Here is a 9,136-nt window from a genome sequence, read left to right on the forward strand (position 1 = left end):
TGTGTTCCATAAACATACATTACATTCTCTTCTACAGAAATATTTCAAAGATTTCATTATTATTTCATTATAACCATGTAAAATAAAAGATCACAAGTCACTGGGATGACTTGGGGCATATGAACTCGACACAATTTTAAAATGTACAGTTAATAGGCTATAGAATTTCAATTTGTTTCCTAACTAAAGTTGTAGAATATGTACCATTGAGGGTAACACCACAGTGACAATGATTTCTCGCTATAGGCCTTGGGAATTAAAATCTAATGCGGCACATGCAGAGTCAACTTCCACTTTAGTCTACAGTATATAGGTACATTCCTTGTGGTGGATGATTATCATCATTTCATACTCTCTAATACACTGACACTAAATGTATGGCCTATAGAGAGAAACAAAATGTCCATACATGTTATATGAAATGTTATTTTTTTCTAAAGAATATGTTGATTCCCTTTATGAATAAACACAATATATTAATTTGGCCTTTGTTTATGAATTTGTTCTCATTGCTTGGAGATGAGGTAAGGCCATGTTTATTCCCATCTCCAAGGTTTGCCTGTAGACTAGCTGTCAGAGAACAGTCATAAAAGCATAGATTTGGGAATTTATTCAGCCTGTTTCTCTTTCTCTTTCTAAAATTGGGCTGCATCTTTGATGTGGAAGCAACTGTGGCTGAAGTTCTGTGACAGATTACAGCATATTCCATGGATGCTTTTGAATCTGGAGGAGCTGAGCTGTGAGAGCGACTGTTTCTCCTCCTTGTTTTCTTCTCTATGTTATGGCTGTCATCCTGAGACAATGCTGCTGGAATGTGAACAGAAATATGAGCAGAACACAAAACAGCCCAACAGCCCATTGACATCACTGTCTACAGTTCAGCCCAGGACTAACATGCAAATCCAAAAAACGATAAATGATAAACACATTATTTTTTTAAAATAGTATTTTCTTTAAGAAAGGAGTAATTGCTCTAATTAATTATTTTTTTAATTTCTGTTGATGAAAAAAAATCTGTCAAATGTTTCATACTTGGCTTTCTTTAATGTCCTAAACTTTTTAAAATCCTGTGTTAACTGAACCTATTTACACAAATACATTTTGTTTTTCAATAATTTCACTAACCAACTTGATTGTATTTTTACATATAAACCTATTTATAATTCGACACCTGCAATAGACTTCAATAAAGTTGGAACAGAGATAAAATATAAGTGTACATTTTATAGAACATACAGAATACAGTTGTATCTTCAAATATTCAATAATAAACAGGTGAATTTGTATGGAGTAAGATTACTGTCAAAAATAAACATGTTCCTGCTCATATACTTTCATACATAAATATTTAATTTGTACACAAAAGTCTGTTTTGCGTGTGTTTTCTATGAATACGACTTCAAAAATATATGATTCTAAAGACTTACGCATACGACTTGAATTATTACAGGTACAACTTCTAGATTACGAACACGAATTGGAAAGTCAGAAAACATGACACGTCAAAAATACGTCACTGGACTCACATGCCAAGTGCATAGAGCAGAAGGCCAATCGATTCGATAAAATGCGCATGCATGGTCTGCTGCATCTTGTTTTGAACTGCTGGTGGCGGCATGGTCCATGTACATTTTAGTTTGCTTCTTGGACTCCATAAATTTGTAACAGGCGAGGGTCTGACAAAACATTTTCCAATGTAGACTGGAAAAAAAAGCTTGATTGTTGTGACCAATTTATGTCAAAATTTATGAGAGAGTTGTCAATGCAGGCCTTAAATATATTTCTCCATTCACTGTACATAACATTGTTAAAAAGTTTGAAGTCTGTGTAGGGTAACACTGTTGAAGTGCATGACCTTTGAGTCCTCAGACAGCATAGCATTAGGATCATATTGTCGTGATAAATATAGCAAAATGGGCTGGAAAGCACTTTGAAAAATCCTTGTCACATAACACAGTCTACCACTACAGCAAGAGTTAATGTGTTCTCCATGTTCAAGCTCTGAAATTTCTGAATCAGTAGAAACATGTGCAGTGGTCAGAGAAGTCCATGTTTCAATTTGTTTTCATAAAAAAATGGATGCTGTGTTTTCTGTGCAAATGATGAAAGGGACCATCCAGAAGATTTTCTGTAATAGGTGCTAAAACCAACATCTCTCATGATGTGATCACAGCACCAAATATTATCTCTTCATTGCCAGACAGAAAAGAAAATCAAGAAAATGGAAAACGGAAAAAAGACTGATAATAATCATATTCTCACAGGTGCACACATGCAGTAAACCTTGCACTGTAACCAGTTTCAGTAATATAGTCGACAAATCAGTAAATGGCAGATGTGTACTCCGATAAAAGTTAAGCATAGACACTAACCACACACTAGATAAGAACCCAGCTGAGGCCCACCAACACAGCAGAGACCACACTTGTGAACTCTGTGAATTTGTATTTACAGAGGCTGGTAAAATCCAATTCACGTATAGGTAACTCTCTATTCACTCACTATTCATTCACTAGGGTATTTAGCCTGTTCTGATCCATTACGGCTCTCAGTTCATTTTTCACCATCTAGGTGTGCATTTAAATTTGAATTTTCTGTTCCACCTTAAATGGTGCAGCATTTAGTTACATTTTGGAAGTTTGATGCTCCACCACGTAATTCTAAACTCATCAGTGCAGCAGGAAGAATGGCTTTCTTTTTCATTTCACCTTAAATGCAACTGCAGTTGCATTTTGGTGCCTGAGGCTAAACATTTAACAACGTGCCAACGTGCAACAGCAATACCATTTAAGGTGGAATGAAATCATCCATTAATAGAAGCCAATTTCTTCATGCTAAGATGTTCTTCTTGTGAACAAGCATGTAGGCATCCCATTATAACTGCTACACTGTTTAAGGTGGAATAAATAATTCCAAGAGAGAACCTTTCTGAAACATGACATTATCGCTTCTTTTGTTGACTTTCTTTTCTTTTTTGAGTGCCACTACAATAATTTTTAATTACATTTTTAAGTAGCCATTATAGATATATTCTTTATGACACTCTTATTTATGTGCAGCAAAATGTGATTTCCAACATTTCCAACCAATGTTGATCATTATAATGGCCCAATAGGCCCTAATCCCTGGTTGGGTCCCTAGGCTGTACAAAAATGTAACCTGTAGATAAATCCACCCCTGCATGGTGCAGCTGACCTGATGTGAGAAGTTTAAATGAGTGTGAGTTTTTAGAGACTCAAGCTGCCTTTAGGATGACGTATTTTCCCAGTAAGTTCATGGTTATTTCAGCGAGACAGTGCCAGCCTTCCTTGTGTTGTGTATGTCTTGACTGATCTCCCTGCAGTCCAGCTGGTTCCTATGGCACATCATGAAGAGAAGCAAGCAACAACATAGACATTTGAGCAGCTGAAGTCTTATATAAAGTCAGAAAGAGCAAATAAATATTCCCCATACCAACCTTTACAATCTTCAATACCCAAATTATTACACAGTGTAAGTTAAAATGAAACGTGATGTAACATAGTTGTAAATATGCCTCTGTTTCAACGTTTACGCAGTGTATTGTAGGGGGATAAGGGGATTGTAATGGGGATAAGAAAGTGTAGGTGGCATTAATGCTTTAAGCTCATAACTACAATGCCTTCCATAAATATTAGCATCCTGGATAAAATGAGAAAAATGTGGCTTGTTACCAAATTAATTAAAATGAATGAATGCATGAAATATAAACCAGTTTATTAGCTATTAATCTATGTTCTGTTAAAGATAAGGTAGATTTATTGCTGTTCATACACTGAATAACTTTCCTTTACATGTCCAATTCTTATTTCAAAATGTTAGAGATCGTCAAATGGGAGGACACAAATAAAGAACTCAAGATGTTTGCTGGTTACTTGCATATATAAAGCTATAAGTAATAAATCAACCATTCTCCCCAAACCGCTTTCACATTTTCATGATGCATAGTATCACATTTGTATACTAGAATAACAATGTCACATGATGTCAGGATGCACTATTACTAATGAAATGTCATGGAGATTACACTCCTCTGGCATTCAATGTACATTTTTACCAACTATATACTGATACCAGCTATATTCACTGTTTATTAACACAGAAACTCGTTTGTGACACTTTTGGTAATGCAGTTAGCCATCTTCTGAGTTTGGAGACATTTCCAGCTTAAGAAATTTGAAACAGCAAAAATAAGTGAATTTTACCAACCTATGGAGCAGGAATAGAGCAATATCTTTATCTCAGTTTGAGCTTTTTAACATTTGAGTTCACTCTGTTGTCTAAAAACTCTAAATGCCTTTTCACTGCTGTGAGCAGAGAGAGAAAGCCTAGCATAAGGGATGGAGACACATTTTTTAGCCATTTACTAACACTGGAGCTTTGTGAAACATTAGACTTTTTTTCAAGAACACAAACAGACAAGCTAGCAAATGGTGAAGAAATATCTTCTGAAATAAGTCTTTAATGCCTGCAACTCAAGAACACGTTAAGAATCATTTTTCATCTAAACCACCCCAAAACAGCAACCATTCAGAAATTTTTGGGGGTAGTCTGTGCGTGTGCATGAATAATAAAACCACCTTTGGAAATGTGAGCACAATTGCAAAAGAGAAAAATGTTCTAATATTTTAGAAGCATGGGTCACATGTGGAAATTATCTTCCACTGCATTCTGTTGAAAAGTACACTAGCTGTGTCCAAAATATTTAGCCATGCTTTTACCAAATTTATATGACCTGAACTCTATTGTTTCATGAGGTATGACGTATTGAAGAGTGAAACCTTTGTTGTAACATGTGCTCTGATGACATGTGGCTTATTGTCAAGCGGGACAATAAGCGTGATTAGATTCCTCAGCATACGGGGCACACCAGGATAAAGTATTGTGTGGAAATGTAACATAAGCCGTTAACTAAAAGAATACGTTTCTCTGGCAAAAAAGGAAGATACATGGTGTAATAAATGTGTCGTTATTTAAAGGTGTGAAGCTACAGCTATTGGTTCAAGTGAAAGTATTATTTGCCATCTCAGAAATGCTCTGCTGAACTGAGGAATGTTCACAAATACACTGAGCACTCTTTCCCACAGAGCACTATAATCACTTTCCCACAGTGTAATTTGTAGTTTATTTTTTATGATTTTACTGTATATCTAGACAATCATTATACTTTTTCTACCACACACCAGCTCCAGGTTCTGGGTTGTTCACCCATATATATATATATATATATACAGGGGTTGGACAATGAAACTGAAACACCTGGTTTTAGACCACAATAATTTATTAGTATGGTGTAGGACCTCCTTTTGCGGCCAATACAGCGTCAATTTGTCTTGTCATATACAAGTCCTGCACAGTGGTCAGAGGGATTTTAAGTCATTCTTCTTGTAGGATAGTGGCCAGGTCACTACGTGATGCTGGTGGAGGAAAACGTTTCCTGACTCGCTCCTCCAAAACACCCCAAAGTGGCTCAATAATATTTAGATCTGGTGACTGTGCAGGCCATGGGAGATGTTCAACTTCACTTTCATGTTCATCAAACCAATCTTTCACCAGTCTTGCTGTGTGTATTGGTGCATTGTCATCCTGATACATGGCACTGCCTTCAGGATACAGTGTTTGAACCATTGGATGCACATGGTCCTCCAGAATGGTTTGGTAGTCCTTGGCATTGACACGCCCATCTAGCACAAGTATTAGACCAAGGGAATGCCATGATATGGCAGCCCAAATCATTACTGATCTACCCCCATGCTTCACCCTGGGCATGCAACAGTCTGCGTGGAACACTTCTTTGGGGCTTCTCCACACCGTAACTCTCTCGGATGTGGGGAAAACAGTAAAGGTGGACCCATCAGAGAACAATATATGTTTCATATTGTCCACAGCCCAAGATTTGCGCTCCTTGCACCATTGAAACCGACGTTTGGCATTGGCATGAGTGACCAAAGGTTTGGCTATAACAGCCAGGCCGTGTATATTGACCCTGTGGAGCTCCCGACGGACAGTTCTGGTGGAAACAGGAAAGTTGGGCAGCTGTGGTTTTATGTTTTTTGGATAGCATCCGGGTTAGCACTCAAACATCCCTTTCAGACAGCTTCCTCTTGCATCCACAGTTAATCCTGTTGGATGTGTTTTGTTCTTCTTGGTGGTATGCTGACATTACCCTGGATACCGTGGCTCTTGATACATCACAAAGGCTTGCTGTCTTGGTCACAGATGCGCCAGCAAGACGTGCACCAAGAATGTGTCCTCTTTTGAATTCTGGTATGTCACCCATAATGTCGTGTGCATTGCAATATTTTGAGCAAAACTGTGCTCTTACCCTCTCTCTCTCTATATATATATATATATATATACATGTAGGTACATTTCAACATTTCAGTATAGTTTACCATGGTTATACTTAGGAAAATAGGTTATACTTTTATTAGTTTCATTAAAGTCTACAACAGATCTTCAGTTGTACACACAAACACAGAGCTGATAAAATCTCAGTACAGAAACATGAATTGATTCATTTGGGAACAACTTCACATGAGCCTAATGTTACAACACTGAAAGCCCACTGACAGCTAAAGGGATCTAATCCCCCCAGCACTGGATTGTGGAGTAGTTGCACTGTGTTATCTTGAGTGATAGAGCTTTGGGAATTCTAGTGGAACTAATCCAGAAAATATATTTTATAATATTGAATAAAATAAACATTTGACTGCCTCCATGAAATTTTATATTTCATAGACTTTAAAATATACCACACCTATTGTAATAGCCAAAACACTTAGCTAGAATCATCCTCTCTGATATTGTGTTTCCTTTAGATATCAGTCACATTATGGAAGAAAAATGTGCTAAGATTTCTGGTTCATATGAAATTTGAAAGCAAATACACAGCTTTGTGGAGGGGAAAATGTCACTCAGGCTTTTTCAAACAATAAATAAAGCTGGTTACTAACTTGTGAGTTGAATCAGATGAGCCTGAAAAGGGAAATTGCTTACCAAATCTATTACTATTCATTCATTCATAATCTGTAACCATTTGTCCAGTTCAGGGCCAAGGTGTGTCCAGGGAACACAGTATGGAAACAAACCCTGGAAACAAACCCTGGAGGGGGCACCAGTCCTTCACAGGGTGACAAACACTTACACATTCACTCACACACTCAGACCTATGGACACTTTTGAGTTGCCAATCCACCTACCAACATGTGTTTTTGGACCGTGGGAGGAAACCGGAACATTCTGAGGAAACCCACATGGACACGGGGAGAACACACTCAACTCCTCCTCACCTGGAGCGGGACTTGAACACCCAACCCCAGGTCCCTGGAGCAGCATTAGATGGGCTACTGTTTCTAACTTTGCATCTTAAAGATGAGCCATAAAGGTACATTTGTCTTATACACAGAACACTGAGTCATGCTGGATGACCTGCATACGATCATTTAAAACAGAAACTATGCTGGAATTTGGTTCTACATATGGAAGTAATGTATCGCCCCCTTGTGGAGATTTATTGATGAATCAGGAGGTTAGGAAAAGCAGAATGTGGACACAGAAAACAAGACTAAAACGAGGTTCTCAGATCAATATGTGTACTCTGGGTCAGAAAGCGAGTGAGCAGGAGTCTACATTAATATCCAACAACCAAGCCACGTTAATCCTTTAATCCGAGTCATTTAATTGTTGTGGTTCTTTAGTCTGCTGCCCTGAATTTATTCATGTACTTTACACAAGGTTTACAGGTAACAGACCACCACAGGTTAAGAACCAAATGCAACTTTAACTATTTCCACTAATGTCTGCATGCAAAGACATTAGTGTAACACACAAAACAAGACTACTCATAATCCTGATGAAAGGTTACTGATAACAGATCAAATTTTTTATGATGCTTACACAACTTGTGGTGCTTTAAGGATCGGAAATAATCTGTGACCTGAATGAGCTGCTTTTGACACTGCATTTTATTGGGTAGAAGTAACATGATTAACGTCAGTGATGGATTTTCCGTGGGTAGCTGAAACCAGTAAAAAATGTTATTAGGAAACTAGGAAATTAATTTAAATCATATTAATTTATCAATAGATAAAATGTGTAACGTAATTTAGTAACTAACAAAAAGTTTGTATTAATATTTGTTCTGTGGTTTCAAATTCTTAGTTCAAGATCATCTAATGGAGTGGTCTATATTCAGCTGTTTCGTCCCACCCGTTTTCAGACGAGTTCTGCCTCGTCCTGCGCTGTGATTGGAGAATACTTCACCTTCGCTTAACTATGAGCCAATCATATCACAGAACGCAAATTCCACACGCCAATCCCAGCGCAGGAAGCGTTTCCTGTCGGAAAACTGGTGTAGAAACATCTCTGAAGTAGGGCTGTTCGAGTCCGGGGAATGTAGAGTCGACTCTAATTTTGATTCCCAGTTTTATTAATCAATTGAGTCGATTCCACGCAATAATCTCGATTCTAAAACAAGACAATAGAACATTTGATTTAAATGTGATACTATATTAAAATTTACCCGGGCAATTACTTTTAAAGAGTCAACAACAGCTAATAGCTAATGGAGAATGACAATATTTTTTCTCAATCCACAGCTTTGGGAATAATTTCTTCTTACCATGAATTTCAATTTTTCGATTTGACTAAACTGGAATCCAGCCTGACTTAATTGTAGACATTAACATGCCTTAGATATATTTCTAATTATTTCATTATATAGTCAAGACAATATGCTTTAAATAAAAACAATTATTGACTCCATGGAACTATTTTTAAACAGATATTTGGATGTTTCTTTTTGTGCTCTCTGTGGAATCTGAAGTGCCTTTATAACTGATTATATCCTTTTGGAATCTCTCACTATATTGCTTTCATCTTTTTCAGGCCTCTAATACGCTAGGAGTTGGTTGCAACCCTCTTAAACTGTTACATGTTCGTTTGTCACGAACCAAAAATATAAACATATGACTGCAGTTAACTGTACCTGTGTGATTTAAAGTGTTTTGTAGGGCTATCTCCCAAATCCCAGCTCTGGAATCGTTTAATCGACTCATTGGGGAGTCGATTCCCAGTTCGACTCTGGAGCTCAGCTGAGGCCCGCCATTTCACCGAA

The sequence above is a fragment of the Hoplias malabaricus genome, chromosome 1 (genome assembly GCF_029633855.1).
Source record: "Hoplias malabaricus isolate fHopMal1 chromosome 1, fHopMal1.hap1, whole genome shotgun sequence".
Taxonomy (NCBI): domain Eukaryota; kingdom Metazoa; phylum Chordata; class Actinopteri; order Characiformes; family Erythrinidae; genus Hoplias; species Hoplias malabaricus.